Here is an 18,829-nt window from a genome sequence, read left to right on the forward strand (position 1 = left end):
TTAGCAGACACCCCCCACGTACATGATGATTATAACCACGGAAAGAAATGAGATAACCAGGAGGGGGAAACAGAGAGAGAAGCAATGAGCTAAGGCAGAACCCTGAGGGACCCAACCTCCAGGGGATGGGCAGAGGAAGAGGGACCCGCAAAAGACCCTCTGAGAATCTAAGACCCCTAAAAGAGAGGAGCCTCACAGAGGCCACAGAAATGGAGAATGTCAAGAAGCTGTGAGGGACGGCAGGCGATAGAACTGGGTCTGGTTGAGGCTGAGAAATTCGGTGAGTCAAGATTGAAAGAGACAGGAAAATGGCTTCGGAGGAAACGACTGGAGAGGAGGAGCAAGATGCGAATCTTAATGTAAGAGGTTTACGTTAGCACTAGTGTTCCCTTCTTTACGTAGCCATTGAACTTGGGGATGATGCACAGAGGTCAGATAAAGGAGAAGTGGCTGTGGGGCTCCCTTCCACGTGGGCAGAAGGACTGCGTGAATGAAAAGCGGGAGCTGACGGAAGCTGCCTGGCGGCCTCCGTCCAGTTGATGAAGTAGCAGGCGCCATTCGAGAGAGGAAGTGGAGGGCTGTGTAGAGAGTTGGAGGAGAGAAGTGAAGTTTTGGAACAGTCACCTAAGAATGGGGAAATCTGATTTAAGCAGTGCAGACATCATACCACACAGCCATATGGATGCCCTTGGTCTGCGACCTAGGCAGTGAAGGGAGCATTTTTCTCTTACGCACGGACTGAACAATACCAGACGTGTTTGTTCGCAACCAGACCAGTTCTTAGACTTGAAATTTGTAATGTATATTTCTTTCAGTAACCATGGAAGATGAAAGAAAAAATAAAAATTTTTCTGGTTTTTAGCAGCTCTGAGAGCATCCTTATAAATTCCTAATTCTCTAGGGAAATTCTCTGACCACTCATATGGATGAGCTAGCCAGACCAGGTACAACAGTATTGACTCCCACAATAGCTTACCGAAGTATTACTGGCCGATTTCTGCTTCTTTCTCCATGAAACTTCTTGGGATTTGTTCTTGGAGAACTGCAACCAGCCTTCTGAAATGCCAGGTGAGTAACTGTGTAGCTGTATGTCTACCCCGTCACAAACTCAGTTTTCTCCTGATAAAAGAAAACATAAAAACTAGAATTTGGAATACAATAGGAAAATGAAATCAAAAGTCTATTGGTAGGTTCCCCCAAATATCTAGAACGTTTCTAAAGAAATTTTGCTAACCATACCTATAGCAGAGGTATAAGTTCTTTGGTAACCCAACTGTTAAATGTAGTTTTTAATGGGTATTTTTTACTGATGAATAAGAAAGAAAGAGAGAGAGAGAGAAGAAAAGCAAAGAGAGAGAGAGAGAGAGAGAGAAACAAACAAACAAACAGTTCCCTGTGAACTACGGTGTACATACATTATTTGGGGGAGGGGGAGGGGCACAGGGAAAGGAAGAGAGGGAATCTTAAGCAGGCTCCACATTCAGCACAGAGCCCAACTTGGGGCTCTATCTCACAACCCTGAGGTCATAACCTGAGCCAGAATCAGGAGTTGGATGCCTAACCCAGTGAGCCACCCAGGCACCCCTGTACCAATTTTAAAGTGTACGATGTAGTAACTTTTTGTATATCCACTGTGTTGTACAACAATCACCACTATCTAATTCCAGAACATTCCATCTCCCTAAAAAGAAACCCGGTACTTCTCAATTCCTTCCTCCCCCCATTTCCTAGCAACTATTAATCTACGTTCTGTTTCTACGGATTTGACTATTCTGGACATTTCTATAAATTGAATAACAGAATTTGTGAACTTTGTATCTGAATTCTTTCACTTAGCATAATGTTTTTAAGATTCATCCATGTTATAGCATGTATCAGTACTTCCTTTTTATGGCTGAATAATATTCCATCATACAGCTATACCACATTTGGTTATTCACACTGTATATAGCCATTATATGGCTATATCACGTTTAGTTATTGGATAGTGAAGACCATCTTCACTATCCATCCCCAGAATTCTTTTCATCTTCTCAAACTGAAACTCATAACCACTGAACAATAACTCCTTTCCTCTCTCTGCCCAGCCTTGACAACCACCATGCTACTTTCTGTGTCCATGAATTTGACTACTCTAGGGACCTCATGTAAGTGGAAGCATAGAGCATTTGTCCTTCCGTGACTGGCTTATTTCATTCAGCACAATGTCCCAAAAGTTCATCCATGTTGTACGTTGTGTTGGAATTCCCTTCCTTTTTAAGACTGAAAAATATTCTGTCGCATGTATATGCCACAACTTTTTTATCCATCTGGTGATGGACACCTGAGTTGCTTTGGGTGATTGTAAATAGTGCTGTTGTGAACGTGGGTGTACAAACGTCTGTTTGAGTTCCTACTTTCAGTTCTTTGGGGCTATATATCCAGAAGTGAAATTGCTGGATCACATGGTGATTCTGTTTTGAATTTTTGAACTATACTGTTTACCATAGCCTGCACCATTTTACGTTCCCACCAACGGCACACAAGTGTTTCAATGTCTCCACATCCTCACCAACACTTGTTATTTTGTGTTGTTTCCTGGGTTTTGGCTTTCTTTTTTGGTACTAGCCATACTAGTGGGTTTGAAGTGGAATAATGCCATCTTTTTTTTATAATAATTTTTTATTATGTTATGTTAGTCACCAAACAGTATATCCTTAGTTTTTGGCGTAATGTTCCATGATTCATTATTTGTGTATAACACCCAGTGCGCCATGCAGTATGTGCCCTCCTTAATGCCATCTTAACAATAATCTATCCCTAAGTATTTCATTCTTTTTGATGGTATTGTAAATGGAATTGTTTTTTTTTTAATTTCAGTTTTAGATTCCTCATTGCTAGTGTACAGAAATACAACTGATTTTTATATATTGATCTTGTATCCTTCAATTTTGTTGAACTGAACAGTTCTATGTGTGGGTCTGGGTGGATCCCATCTGTAGAAGGACATAATAAAAGTACCTACTGTTATGAGGATTAAATGCATTAACACTTGTCAAGTGATAAGTACTGGGCTTGGCACATAATAAACACTAAAAAATTGTTAGACACTAAATATTTATTAGACAGTAAATATTTATTAAAGGCCTATTACACACTTATCTGTGGGACTTGTACAGTGAACAAGACTGACAACAGGAGTCTTAGTCAACGTGGACTGCTTTAACAAATTACCACAGACTGGGTAGCTTAAATAACATTTATTTCTCACAGTTCTGGAGACTGGGAAGCCCAAGATCAAGGTACCAGCAGATTAAAGTCTGTCGAAGGCTATCTTCTTGCTTTGCACATGGCCTCCTTCTGTATCCTCACATGGCAGAGAGAGATCATCATCTTCTTAGAAGTTCACGAATTCCATTCGTGAGGGCTCCCCCTTCATGACCCAATTACCTCCCCAAAGCCCTACCTCCAAATGCCATCACATTGCAGATTAGAGCTTCAACATATGATTTTGGGGGGAGGGGACACAAACATTCAGCCAATAGCAACAGGTGAGATCTCTGATCTTGCAGAGCTTGCATGAAATATCCCAAACACTTCATACTCAGATTGCTGTTTTTCAGATTACTTCTGTTGGGAAACAGTTTTTCATGGGTTTCTCATGTTGCTTCCCCTCTTGCAAGCAGAGGCACAGATGGCTTTATTTCAGGACTGTCTTCCTCTAGAGCAGAGAACAGGTTTATGTACTGTCTAGTTTAATGAAGATAGTATCTCCCTCCAGGCAAAAGTCAGGCAGAGGCTCTTGGAGACCACCACAAAAGATTTGAGTTTCTCAGGCTTGGGTTTCCTCAGCTGTGATAGCAAGCCATGGAGTATACAGCATTCACTCTGCATCACCTCTGTGGGACCCAAGGAGCAAGGAGAGTGGATGTGAAACTGAAACTCATGCTGTTTGTTGTGCCAGAAATAATGAAGTCCTTTGTCTCTGACCCAGGAGTCTCGCATCTTGTGCCAACATCCTCGCAAGGGGCTAACTTTGTTGATTGCAGGTAGGGTAAAATGTCAGACCCTTCACAGGTTTTGATAACTTCCAACCAGTATGCTGCTACAAAGATATCTTTCTGAAACCTAATTTCTACCTAGTACATCTAAATTTCTTTAGCTGGCTTTCAGGCTCCTCCATACCTCTCCAACCAAATTGTCCGTCTCTTCCTAAAGAAGACCCTCATGGGCCAGGATTTTCAAACATATAGTATCATGCTCATTTCTACTTCTGACATTGGGTTCCTATCTCTCCCACTTTGGAATTTCTCCCTCATTCCCTTTTCTCTTACTTAACCAGTTCAAATCCATTTCTCAAGACCTGTTTCAAGTCCAAAACTAGCAGCAAAAGTCCCCATTGATCATCCTTTCTGTGAACACCTGTAATACTTAAGAATGTGTACACATAACAAGAATTTGAGTATGTATTATTGTCTAATATTGTTTTCTAGAGGTTCCACATGGGTATGCATTGCCTGCTCATTCCAATTGTAAGCAGGAAGCTGGGCACAAAGCAGAAGCTGAATGTGATGGACTGAAGTGGGTAAGCACATGTGCACTGAAGCCAGAGATCCCAGACCCAAATATCTACTACTTGATGGCTTTGTGACCTTGGGTATATTATTTAACTTTTTTATGCCTCAGTTTCTTCATCTTTAAAGTGGGAATAATGATCAGGGCATTTGGGTGGCTCAGTTGTTGGGTGTCCACTCTTGATTTCAGCTCAGGTCCTAATCTCAGGGTTTTGGGATAGAGCCCCGTGTCAGGCTCTGAGCTGGGTGTGGAGCCTGCTTGAGATTCTCTCTTTCCCCTTTCCTCTGCCCCTTCCCCCCACACACTCTCTCTCTAAAAAAAAAAAAAAAGGAGGGGGGAATAATGACCATGATAATACCTATCTCATAGACTTGTGAGAATTAACATAACACACATAAAACATAAATCAAAGATCAAGTTAGAAACGTCACAGACACAGAATTTAGCACTGTAGGAACCCATGGAGGTATATAGTGTTACAGAGGATTTCACATCTGAAAAACCTTTCTGCTATAAACCACCAGGTAAAATTTAACAAGCCTTCTGATCCACAAGAAAATGAAGAAGATATCCAAAGGTCAAAGATGAAACCACAGCACAAACTCAAAAAGGAGGGTGAATGTTAAAGTGAGGGACCGTTCTAGAGCGTTTACAGATACAAAGTAATCTAGAGCATTTGTTTTAATGGCCACTTGGAGGCAGCACAGTAAGTCTGGAGTCCAGGTGAGTTCGGGAGTAGGATTAGAGACCCACACATTTCTCCGGGAGTTGCAAAGGATTATACATTCGGATTCAGTGAATAGTTAAAAGAGACACAAACATACCTCCCAAAAGAACAAAGTGAGAAATAATAATATCCGTTGAGGTATTTGGTACAGGATCCAAAAGTCTCCTTTGTGAATTTTTAACCATGTGTGAGACCTCAGATAAGTTTGGGGTCTGAATTCAGATTTCCGTCATCTTCCAAAAACAAACAAACTGGTCAAAAATTTAGTCACAGTCGTCCAAGATTGGTAGTACCCAAATGTCTGTCAAAAGCAACCACAAATTCTCTCCACTCAGGCCTCTAAGAACTCCCACAAATTCCAAAGAATGTTAGCTCACAATCAAAAATCACAAGTACATGAGGACACAAAGTCCCCTGAGAGACACAGAAACAACATGGAGGGGGAAACTACCTCCCAAGACTTTGAGTATAGGTAGCAATGGTTACAGAATATTAAATAAGTTTGTATAGTATGTTTACAAAACAGGAGCATTAACTAAAAGTATAAGAATAAGAGACTAAAAAATGACCAGACATATGTAGAAAAGAACTAAATAGACCTTCCAAAAATGAAACAAATGTAATAATTGAATTTAAAACTCAGCGGACAGATTAAATAGCAGGACTGACCAAGAAGAAGAATTTGTAAATTGAAGAACAAAGCTGAAGAAAGTATACCGAATTAATATCACAAAGATAATGGAGACAAAGACAGGTTAAGAAACATGAAGGACAAAACAAATAAACAACAACAAAAAAAAACCATAAAGGACAAAGTAAGAAAGCTATATCTGTGTCTATTCAGCTTTCCAAAAGAGAGACTAGAAAGGAAAGAGAAGAGACAATATTTCATGAAATAATGATCTTTTCAACAAATGATGTTGGGCAAACTGGATATTTCACATGCAAAAAAATGAAGTTGGACTCTTACCATATACCATATACAAAAACTAACTCAGAGTGGATCAAAACTCTAAATGGAAGAGCGAAAAGTATGAAACTCTTAGAAGAAAACATACGGGGGAATCTTCATGCCATTGGATTTGGCAGTGATATCTTGGATATGACACCAAAAGCAGGCAACAAAAGAAAAAAAACAAATAATTTGGACTGTATCAAAACTTTAAACTTTCCTCCATCAAAGGATACCTCAACAGAGTAAAAAGGCAACCCATGGAATGGGTTATCTCATTCCTAATCCTGTATCTATATCCTATATCTAAAAAGGAATTAATATCTAGAATAGATAAGGAAGTCCTACAACTCAGCAACAAAAAAACAGCCCGCTATTAAAAAATGGACGAAGAACTTGAATAGACATTTGTCCAAAGATATACAAATGGCCAATAAGCATATGAAAAGATGGTTGATATCATTAATAATTTGGAAAATGCAAATCAAAACCATAATGAGGTACCACATCATACCCATTAGGATGGCTATTATCAAAAAAGAAAACCAAACCAACCAGTCACAAGCCTTAATGAAGATGTGGAAAATTGGATTCCTTGTTCATTGCTGGTAGGAATGTAATATGGTGCAACCACTATGGAAAACAGTATTTTGCTGCCTCAAAAAATCAAAAACGGAAGGGCGCCTGGATGGTTTAGTCAGTTAAGCTTCTGCCTTTGGCTCAGGTCATAATCCCAGGGTCCTGGGATGGAGTCCAGCATCAGGCTCCCTGAACACTGGGGAGTCTGCTTCTCCCTCTCCCTCTGCCCTTCTCTTGCTCTCTCTCTCCCTCAAATAAATAAATAAAAATCTTACAAAAAATCAAAACCAGAATTATATGATCCAGCAATTCCATTTCTGGATCTGTAGCCAAAAGAAATGAAAGCAGGGACTCAAATAGATGTTTGTACACCCATGTTCATAGAGGCATTATTCACAATAGCCCAAAGATGGAAATACAATCCAAGTGCCCATCGATGGACGGATGGATAAACAAAATGGGGTATGTACAGACAATGGAGTATTATATTATTCAGCCTTACAAATGAAGGAATTTCTAACACCTGCTACAATATGAAGGAACCTTGAGGACATTATGCTAAGTGAAATAAGGCATCCTCAAAGGACAAATACTATATGATTCTACTTCTATGAGGTACCTTTGTCCATTTTTTAATAGTCACATTTGAAGGGACAGAAAGTAGAATTGTGATTATCAGGGCCTGGGGGAAGGAAGAGTTAGGGTTTAATGGGTACAGAATTTCCATTTTAGAAGATAAAAAACATTCTGGAGCTGGGTTATGGTCGCCCAACGATGGGAATGTATTTAGTGCTGCTGAATTATACACTTAAAAATGGTTAAAACGGTAAATTTTATTAGGTATATTTTACCACAATTTTTTTAAACTTGAAAAAATGATAAGGGGAGATCATTTTTCCGAACCGATAAAGACACAAATGTTCAACTTAAGGGATCACAATGAATCCCTTGTAAAAGAAATATGAATCTAGACACATTGAAGTAAAACCACAGATTAACAGAGAGAAAATGGTAAGACTAGTCAAAGCGAAAAGGTATACCTACAGAGGAATGATATTTACACTGATGACTGATTTCTCAACACCGTGACAAAAGGCAAAACAGAGAAGCGTAATGTCTTCCAAAGACTAAGAGGAAAACTATTTCTGCCCACCAATGTTTGCCTTATTTTAAAAACCTTACAAAGACAGGAAAAATATTCCCCCTGTCATTCTGAACATAACGGTAAAAACAGCACATTTAGCATTTCTGGATATGGTTATGTGTTTGACCCTTGCACCAGAACGTAAGGTCAAGAACTATGTCTCGGGGCACCTGGGTGGCTCAGTCGGTTGAGCATCCGACTCTTGATCATGGCTCAGGTCATGATCTCAGTCGTTAGATCGAGCCCCAGCTCAGGCTCTGTGCTCAGCAAGGACTCGGCTTAAGGTTCTCTCCCTCTCCCTCTGTGCCTCCCTACCCCTTCCCCGTGTTTGCACATGCTCTCTCTCTGTCTGTCTCTCAAAAAAAAAAATAAAGAACTGTGTCTCATCTCTGATTTGTACAATGTAGCACAGAGCTCAATAGTTTAAGAACTGTTGCTTGTGTGCGTAAATTAAGCAAATAACCAAATATATAAAATACTAATCATTTTTGGTGCTGTACAATAAGACATCTACCTTTATGTCCGTTCAATTCTTTGAACAAAATCAAGACACATGGTCTGAAAATGCGGCAGAGGCTTTGAAATTAGGAAACAGCCTCAAAATTAGGTTGCCTCAGTGCGCCTGGGTGGCTTAGTTGGGTAAGTGGCCTGGCCGACTGTTGGTTTCAGCTTAGGTCCTGATCTTGGGGTCCTGGGATCAAGCCCCGCGACGGGCTCCATGCGCAGCAGGGCGTCTGCTTCAGGGATTGCTCTCTCTCCCTGCCCCTCCCCCTACATGTGCTCTATTTGTCTCTCAAGTAAATAAATCTAAAAAATATATTAAAAATTAAAATAAACTATACTGCTTCATGTTCATGTTCCACAACCATCCCACCAACCAAACCTGTCAGGACTAATATCACCAATCTCCCCTTCCTCTACCCACTGCCATATTTCAAGTGACATGTTTCAGTTGTCAACCCAAGAAAATAAATTGCTTTTATATTACCGGGTAAGTTTCTGCCTGGGTCAGGAAGCCATACCCTTTCGGTTCCTATTGATAGGCTGGGAGCTTACAGCTAAAAATGGCCTCGAGTTACTGTTTGTTTCCTTTGCTGTACTTCCAGTTCTCGATCAAGCATTTTGGGAAAACCCATTCTAGTACCTAGGGCTGTCCTAGCAGCTACTGTTCAGAAGGCACAACTGACTGGGCTCTTACCATGGTTAAGAAATTTAGATGCATTATCTCTTAATTCTTACTACACTTTACAAATGACATCACCATGTCCATATCGTGGATGAGAAGATTTATGCTTAAAGAGACTGCATAATCTACCCAAATCCCTACACTGCAAGTAAGGAGCAAAGCCAAAATTTAAACCCAGGACTGAATGACTCTGAAGTCTGTGCTCTTAACAACAAGCAGCTTACAGTGTATCTGGGGAGATAAGAAATTCACATATGAAATCATTGGAAAACAGTATTTGTTGAAAGGCCAAATACAGCTCCTTAAGTCACAGATTATGGTGGTTCTTCAAGGCTAGATCAAATTCGTTTTTCTGAACCCTGAGGGACACTCAAGAGGGAAGGCTCTGAGTTTTATAACAAAACAAAAGTTTACAAGGCCCCTGAGTTGTATATAATCAATAAAGTCAATAATTGCATGTGTAGGGTGGGCAGACAAGAGAACCCCTGGGAAAATGCCCCTGGTGCTAACAACTTGTGTTTCTCAGACATAACAGCTTAGAGAGAGCACTTTCACAGATATCATGGCACATCGTCTTTGCAGCAACCCTGAGGGATACGAATTACCTCCGTTTCACAAATGAGGACAAAGCGCTGAGTGAGTGGCCTATCCCACGTCACTGCGTCATGTTCCAGAGTGGTCCCTGTGCAGACCGAGACCTAGAGCTTTGCCTCCAGCCCTTCCATTTTCTGCTCGGCCTCGTTTCCACTCAGGACAGGGCAGCCCCACATCCAGTCGGGCTGCTTTTCCCAGAAGCTTCCCTACCTGGCACCTTTCTGTTCTGTGCAACCTGCTGGATCCCTTCCATCAGTCCAACTGGTGGTCTCTACCGACTGCCGTGGAAGCTTCCGACAACCACATTCCACCCATCCAACCCTTCTGCCTTAGGAGGACCAGCGGTCCCTTGGTTCTGGGGGCAGAGAATCAGACGTACTCATGAAGGCTCGACCTCCTAAAACTGCTCATTATCCTTTTTCTCCTACAGCAACTTTTACACCATAAACCGAGGAAAAGCTGGTTGTTGGGTAAATTTCCGACAGACATTTTGAAACTTGAAGTGGGAGAAATATTGACATTTCTGGAACTCTGCTTCTGAGTGCCTTGTTATCTTTTCTCTTTGCTTAAGTTCCCCTGTGATCGACCGTCAAGTCTTCTTACAGTCCATAAGTGTTTATTGAGCTCCTATGGGGTCCAGGGACTGTACTAGGTTCCAGAAATACATCACCGAGCAACATAGGAAAGTGCGTGCTCTCACGAAACTTGCACTCTAGTCAACAGCATGCCAGGTGGTGATGGGCACGGTCATGAAAAATGAAGTTCAGGGGTTAGGAAATGACTGGCAGACCGGGGCCTATTTTTGAAAGTGTGGCCAGAAAAAGCAGCTTCGGTGAGGTGCTTGAATGCTCTGAGGTGGTGAGCAAAGTTCACTGGCTCTGCAGAGAAAAGGCTGTCCAGACTCGGGGAACAGAGCACGGAGGGCCTGAGGTTAGCCCATCTTCAAGGCCTCCAGGAATGGCAAAGAGCCAGGGTGGTTGCATCAGAGTGAACAAGGGGAGGGTGGTAGGAGGTGAGGCCCAAGAGCAGGTCGGGGGCAAGATTTTGTAGTGCTTTGAAGGCCCAGAGAGGATTGTGGCTTTTTAGGCATCCCACCTCGTTCAAACAAACAAACAAACTGAGCAGCTATTTTAGGCCAGGTTGCTGGGTGCTGAAAATACAACGATGAATGAAACAAAGTCCCAACTGGTAAGAGGTGTAGAGTCTAAAGGGAAACAGAGACAAGGACGCAGGCAACGCTATCACGGTGCAATAGGTACTATGACGGGGTTAAGCACACAATCCCGCAGCAACACGGGGAGGGCGCCCAGCACTGTGCCAACACACTGGCCACTCGCCACGCAAGATTATTAGGCACTTGAAGTGTGACCGGCATGACTGAGGAAATGAACTTTTCACTTACCTTAAATTTCATGAACTTAAATGTAAAAACTGAAGCGATGTGAAAGAGTTTCCCATTTAACACAACTTTATTGTGTTGGTGGGACCCCATGCTACACTTGCCGTCACGTCACGTACGCTATTTCCGGGCTGTAGTGTTCGCGTACTTTCAACTTTTTTAAAAATGTGGCTACTCGAAAACTTACAATTCAATAAACACGTGGCTCATGTAGTGTTTGTATTGGAGAACGTGAATCTAAACTGAAAGTGGGAGAGATGAGTCAGGGCAAAGCAGAAGCAGAAGCCTCCAGGCAGAGGGCCTACGTGTGCCAAAGCCCAGATGGTAGCGAGAGCTTGGCACCTTCGAGGAATTACGAGTAACTCATAGTGATGAGCTCTGAGATGCCAGCGAAGAGTGGGGGAGACGGGAAGGGAAGGTGAACAGCAGCCAGGTCCTGAGGGCTTGGGATACAGTAGCACAGAATCTGAGTTTCATCTTGAGGGTCTCAGGGAGCTCCCGAGGGATTTGGGCACGGGAGCTCCATGACCAGCTTGGAACTGTGGCTACCATGCAAAGGGTGAATTGAAGGGGACAAGAATGGAAGGAGGAGGAGCAGTTCGTGTCAGTCACAATAATCAGGCAGGAGACCAAGACAGTGACAGCAGAGGCAAAGACAGAACTGGACTCATGTGCGACACTAATGAGAAGTCAGATTGGCTAGGCTCTCAATCGAGTAAGCATGAGGAGCAAATGACTACTGCCCTCAAAGTGGAGTGTCCAGGCAAACGACTGAGCTCCTCAAGGAACGCCGGGTACGAGGGCTCAACCATCGGCCTGTGCCTCCGCTCTGGACCAAGACGATGAGTCATAGTTGGTGGGAAGAAACCTCTCCTGGAATCGCACTCAGGGCATCTGATTTTGCCTTTAATTAATATTATTTTTGGAAGTCGGTGTATTTTATGCTTCCAGGCACACAACCCAAGTATTTTCATTTTCTTTGATCAAAAGATGGCTGACTGACCAGAATATATCTCTCAAAAATAGTCTTGGAAAGAGACCTGTATTGTGAGGCATGTCCCTCCCTTCCAGTGGCCAACGGGGAAGGGAAAAGATATTAAATATAGCAGAGAGCCACAGCTCACCTTAGCAACCCAGCAACGCACCCAGATTTCCTGGAGCCCAAAATTTTATAGATTTTTTTGAGGGGTGGGATCTCTTTCAAGAATAGAAAACGAAAGTGTGACTTCAAAACTGCCAGTTAGGCCCTCCTGCAAATGAGGGGCCCTGATGCTTAAGCTTCATTAGCTCCATGGTTTATCTGCCTCAGTCTCAACAGCTTTAGGACGCCATTTTGTTCATCCGTCAGACGTTTATCAACTATCTGAAGTGATATGGGCATTGAGCAGGGCCCTGGGGATATAAACAGAATGAGACACTGCCCTCAAGAAATCCACCCTTTCGTGGGGGACAGAGTTAAACAGGTCATCAGGAATGTAAGGATACGAAGTCTATCCACTGGGTATCATGGGTACAGAGAAAAGAGGCCCCTCCCCTGACTTACCTGAGGGAAGAGTGGTCTGGGTGTCTTCCTCAGGGGGTGGGTAATATTTTGTGTCCCACAAAGCTGAAAAATTTGTCAACCCAAAGTAGAAGAGTCTCGAATGGCAAACTCAGTTCTTGCTAGAAGACTCATACCGCCAGGATGAATGGTTGACTAAGAACTTGAGATCCTCCCCACCAAGATAAAATGACAGCCCTGTTACGAACTGACCTGGGTCCTCCCGAAAGACATGTGCGGCAGCCCTAACCCTCCATTGTGATTACATTTGGAGATAGGGCCTCTAAGAGGTAATTAAGGTTTCAGGAGGTCAAAAGCCTAGGGCCCTCATCTGATAGGACTGATAGTCTTATAAGGAAAAGACATTATCAAAAGGAAAAAAGAAAAATAAATAAATTTTTTTAAAAAAGAAAAATAACAAAAAAGTAAAAATTAAAAAAAAATAGATTAAAACTAATTAATTTAAAATTTTTTAAAAAACAGAGACACCAGACCTGTCTGTCTCTTTCTCTCTTTCTCTCTCTCCCCTACCTCTTTGCTTCTTTCTTTCCCTCCTTCTCTGGCAAGCCAGGAAGAGAGGCCTCACCAGAAACTGAATTTTCCTCTACCTTGTTCGTGAGCATGTGGCCTCCATAACTGGGAGAAAATAAGTCTGGTGTTTAAGCCGCCCGGCTATGGTACTTTGTCATGCAAACTGAGCAGACAAGACGGACCTCTAGAGCCACATGGTCAGTTTGTCACTATGCTGGGTCCCTGGACAACACAACCAGGAGTAGCTGGCCTTGCTATGCCTCCCTCCATATTCCCAGGGGAAATGCAAGAACTGTGTCTGGTGTCTCCTTGCTCCCTTGGGCTCTACTCCTTCTTCCTGATGCCTTAACCCCTCTAGAATTTTAGGATCATCGCCCAAGGGTCCTGTTCACAGCTAGCAAAGGATTCTCTGCTCACGGATTAAAGGAGGTACCCTAATATTGCCAAATGAGTTCTAGTGATTCTTAACAATAGGCCAGGTTGGCCACTGTCTAGGGTACAGGACCCCAGGCAAATTAAGTCCTGACTCTGATCTGTAGAATGAGGGGCGGGCTAAGTCATCCCTGAGCTCCCAGATTTTAAGCTGTATTTTTACAGGGTTCACTTTCAAGGGGCTCTGAAGCTTGAAATGTCTCCACATCCCACAGAAAGGAATCATTCTCTAAGATGGGGAGGTCCTTCCGGCCAAGAGTCAGTCTTCAAACCAGCCTTGGACTCACAGGTGGACCGTACTACCTACTCAAAAGGCCTGGAGTCCTCTGCTGTTTGTCACATTCGGAGCCATGAATGTATTTTGGGAGATGGGAACTCGGAGGGCTCTCTGGAAGGTTCTGATTAACAAGAAATATTAACAGTCTTTTCCCAGTTAGAGAAGGAGCCTCTGTGATGTTCCTTCCACTTGAAAAAAAAAATAAAAACCAAGCATAAAATGTCAGGGAGGAAACTGCTGAGTGCTGTGTCCTGAGCATGTGATGTGGGGAAGCTTCTTAATTTCCCAGAGGACATGCAAATGTTCGCCAACCTAACCTTCATTGTGGTGCAGGGACTCATATGCTCCATGAGCAAACAATGGCTAGCCCCCCGCTTTCGCACCATTGCAGTGTTGTGGCTGGTCATGTGGCGGGCTCTGCGGAGGCAGCCTGTAAAACCAAGGGCCATGTGGAGAGAGGAGCCATTTCTTGCCCCTTGTTCTTCTCTTCTAGACCCATAGTCAGGCACCTTAGACTATACATAAATTGAAACCCTATTGAAGTTGAAAGGGACTCCAAGGTCAAATGAAGACCTAATAAGTTACAGCAGTTCACTCGTTGGGCACTTACCAAAATGCCTTTGAATTGCTCATTTCTTCATGTGCATCTGAACCCCCAACTGATTGTAAACTTGAACGACCACCTATTACTTTTGTGTCTCCTTTGTGCTTAGTATGTTCATTGCTGAGGAATGTTTCCCAACACCCAATGGGTGGGAGTTTTCCCACAATGCTCCGGTTCTTCAGCACCAACCAACAGGGTGTCCAATGATTCAGTTCTGACACTCCTGGAGTTAGCATAGACCCCATAGGTTAAGGGTATTGCTGCCTCCACTTCAGATGCCAGCCGCAAATGGGGTGCTCAGGCTACCCACACTTAGGCTTAGTGAGCTAAAGTTCAGGGGTTCCCACACCCCCCCAACCAGTTCCATAATTGGCTAGAACAACTCATAGAATTCAGGAAAGCACTCTGCTTAGATTTATCAGTTTATGACAAAGGATATAACTCAGGAACAGCCAAATGGAAGAGACACAGAAGGCAAGGTATGAGGAGGTGGGGGTGGGGGTGGAATTTTCCATCCTCTCTGGGCACACCACCCTCCCAACACATCAGCATGTTCACCAACCTGGAAGACCCTGGGTCCCCATCTCCAGCCCTCTACTATTCCTGGTGGTCAGGGAGTAGGGCTGAAAATTCGGCATTCCTGGGGACCAACCTTCACCCTGAAGCTACCTAGAGGTCCCACCCAGGATAGACTTCTTAGCAAAAACATAGGGAAGGTCCAAAGAGGCTCTTTAGGGATAACAAAAGACATTTCTATCCCTCAGGAAATTCCAAAGGTTTTAAGAATCTGAGACAAAGACTAAATATATTTTTTGTAATACCACAGTTGCACCCAGTAGGCTCTCAGTTAAACATGTATCAATTAATTCCTTGACTAACTTGGAACTCAAGAAGCGTAATTGCGGACTAAACGTGGCCCAGGAATCCGCTTTCCCTGAAATCAGAAAGATAATAGGAGACCCTTGTTTTTGTGACAGTCCCAATTTTTTCTGCCTGTTCCAATTCCATTTATAACCTTGAATTTGGTGAGAGAATAGATAAAATAGCATTCATTTTGGCAATTTTTGTTGTTGTTAAAAAGTGAAAAATTTTATTTAGGTGTTTCCATAGATTTAACTAATCACGAGCTTCCCCAAAATAGTCCTTACTCCCTGACCCCTTCAGTGAAGCCTTGAACGTGAACAGAATGATGAAAAGCAGAGGCTGGAGTACAGTGAGCTCAGCACCCCTGCAGCAGAGAGGCCTGCCATTGCCATATTGCAGGAACTTGCCAGAAGCCGCATCTAATCTAGCCGCAAAGAGACACCATGCCAGAGGGGCAATAGCACTGGGGAAGCGGCAGAGCAGGTCAGCTGGGCTGGGCTGAGGCCATCAGTAATGCAGTAGGTTTGGCTGCCTTTCAGAAGCTCCGTTCCCCACATTCCAAGGTCTCCAGCATTGGGATAGGGCAGCGCTCCCTGTTCTCCCCAAGAAGGCCAACTCAAGAGAGGATGTCCTGGGCAACCACAGCTCCCCACTGTTAGATTTTCACACATGCTGTTAACCGAAATGGAGATTACCCAAGGAGGGGCAGCGGGATATTTGGAACTTGGGAATTGGTAAGTCCTCAGCTGAGGAATCTCAGGAAATTACGTTATTAATTCGCAGAGCTCACACTTACATCGAGAAGAGCCATGCTGAGGTGTTCCCTGTACCCTCTGGGTCAGTTCCCATCGGAGGAGGCCGTGGGCTGGCCCGGATTATTTCTACTTCAGCAGTAGGGAGAGGCCCCGGGATGAAGCTGAAGTTTCTCATTGGCCCATCATTCCTTCTCGATTTGGAAACTGGGTTCCATCATGTGATGTCTCCTCCTTCTTCATCCTCTGTCCGTGCAGGACACAAGTTGGGGAATAGGAGGGTAACCAACTATGATGGTTTGCCTGAGAAGAAGAGGTTCCCGGTAGGGGACGGGAGTGGGGGTGGGGGGATGACACAGGACTCTCGGTGCTGACACCAAGGATGTCCCAGTCCCAGCAAACTAAGACAAGTGGGTCACCGTAGGAAATGGACAGGACTGACCTGAAACAGTTATTGTCCCAGGTAGGTAGTCATGACGCCAGATTCCCCAGAGCCTGGTTTTGTTTGGAAGGTTGCTGTATTAGTCACTTGAATTAGGTGATAAATGGATCTCTGCAGCAGTAGAGGGGGGAAGCACATAGACTCTAGAAGAGAAAATAACCCACAAAAATGTAAAATTTATGAGACCGAAACCCGTGATTCCTGTAACCCTATTGCATACTACACGGCACAGCCCATAGTCGATTATCTAGTAAATAATTGCTAAACAAATGAGAAAACTCACGAGTAAACAAACAATTCCACTTCTGGCTTTACCATTACTAACTGTGTGACCTCAAGCAGTTAATGAACTGCTTAAGTCTCTGTTTCTTCATCTGTAAAATGGGGATGATAATAATTAGCCACTTTACGGTTGTTGTGACCTGAACTGCATCCTGCCAAAACTTAGATGAAGAAGTCCCAACCCCTAGTACCTCAGAATGTGACTGTATTTGGAGATAAGGCCTTTAACGAGGTAATGAAGTTAAAATGAAGCCATCAGGGTGGGCCCTAATCCAATCTGAATTCTAAGAAGAGGAAATTCGAACACACGGAGACATGGGACACGGGCACACACAGAGGAGAAACCACATGAAGACGCAATGAGAAGCTCTATAAGCCAAGGAGAGAGGTCTCAGGAAAAGCCAAATCTGCTGACCCCTACATCTTGGACTTTCAGCCTCCAGAATTGTGAGAAAATGAGTTTCTGCTTTACCAGCCACCCAGTCTGGGGTACGTTCTTACGGCAGCCTGGTCAAACTAATACAATCATAATGAACCGAAACGAACATATGTACATGACCGGGCACATGAACGCTCAGTAAATATTTCTTGTTCTTATTACTGTTTACTACTAATAAAAATATCTGTGCAAGGCTCTGGAAAAGTATATCGTAAGTGCAAAAATATACAAAAATACACAAAAAGTGTAAGTAGAGTTTATTGTCCACGCCAGGGGATCTTGGGGGGACAGAAAATGGACCCCGTCCTGTATACTAACTGCCACGCTGGGATCCCAGGAGGGTCTGTATCCGTAAGCAACATGGTAGCCCAGAGCTTCTCAAACCTTAAGGCGCCCATGAATTGCCTGAGGATCTCGTCAAAATGCAGATTGTGATGGTGGGTCTGGGTGGGACCTGCGGGTGTACATTTCTCACAAGCTCCAAACTGATTCTCATGCTCCTGGTCAGAGGACCCCCCCCACCACCACCACCGAGCAACACTGAAGAAATACATTGCTTGGCCCCAAGGGGAGTTATAAACTATTCCGATGCACGGGACACAAAATGAAATATATCAAGTGGCTAGAAAACCCTGGCTCAGCTCTATCTTGTATCCACACCTAATGCTTAGCGTTCACAGTACCACTTAAGGAGACGTATAATTCGGGTCCGTAGAGGTCATGGGCTCAAGCCAGTGATGTTATTGGGAGAATTCCCAAGAAAGACAAGAAGGTACTTGATTCAGCAGGGGAAATGAAAGCCTTCTCTGTAGGAGAACTTCTTTGGGCTAAAGCAAACTTTACTAGTCCAAGGGAGGTTGTCTTCAGGTCTTTATTTCCCCCATCCAAATAAGGACACAAGTGGCATTTTGCTGCTCCTTTGACGGGGTGAGGAGAGGAAGGCGTCGGTGTGTTTATGGCCCTGTTTGCTACCAACCAGCTCATGTTTGGTTTCCTTATCTTTGGAGAGTATAATGGATGCTGGTGCCAGCTTGGAGGCCACCTGATCTCAATCAGACACTAAAGTCATTAACAAAGCTACCGGGAGGTAGGCTTCCCTGGGGACCCACAGACAGAGCTCTGGAAAGAGGGCACGTGTAGGAGGGAGAGCAGACTCGGCCTTGGGAGGCTAGGTAACCTGAGATGAACATCTCGAATAGATAGATGAGGTGACCATCGGGAGCGGCTCTTCCCATTGTGCCCCGAGGCAGTCCCTTCCAGGCACCCACCACACCCGGGGCAGATTCTCCTTGTCTCCGGAGACTCACAGGTTTCCCTGCAGCGAGCAGATAGGGAGCGGGCAGCTCAGGAAAGCTTGTGTTCTGAGTGCTCTTCCAGAGTCGGCTGTGCGAAGGTGAGTCGAGGAGTAGCAGAAATCTCAGCCCCCAAAAATTTGGAGTGACCAGGTAACGTCAGGGCGTGCTCCTGCAGGAATCCAGGTTTCCTATAAGGGCAGTGGTCAAGATGACCCCGAGGTAATTTCTCCCTGGAG

The 18,829-nt window shown here is 43.9% G+C and overlaps 1 long non-coding RNA gene across 1 annotated transcript in view; it reads left to right on the top strand.

Annotated features, from left to right (window-relative positions):
• Nucleotides 1–17,415, top strand: part of LOC148109204 (uncharacterized) — a 46,508-nt gene extending 29,093 nt beyond the window's left edge. The window contains exon 3 of the long non-coding RNA XR_015726390.1: nucleotides 902–17,415. This is a non-coding gene — a long non-coding RNA (uncharacterized LOC148109204). The remainder of the gene's footprint in view (nucleotides 1–901) is intronic.
• Nucleotides 17,416–18,829: the final 1,414 nt, after the last annotated feature.

The sequence above is a fragment of the Ursus americanus genome, chromosome 12 (genome assembly GCF_024610735.1).
Source record: "Ursus americanus isolate L20-20 chromosome 12, mUrsAme1.1.p, whole genome shotgun sequence".
Taxonomy (NCBI): domain Eukaryota; kingdom Metazoa; phylum Chordata; class Mammalia; order Carnivora; family Ursidae; genus Ursus; species Ursus americanus.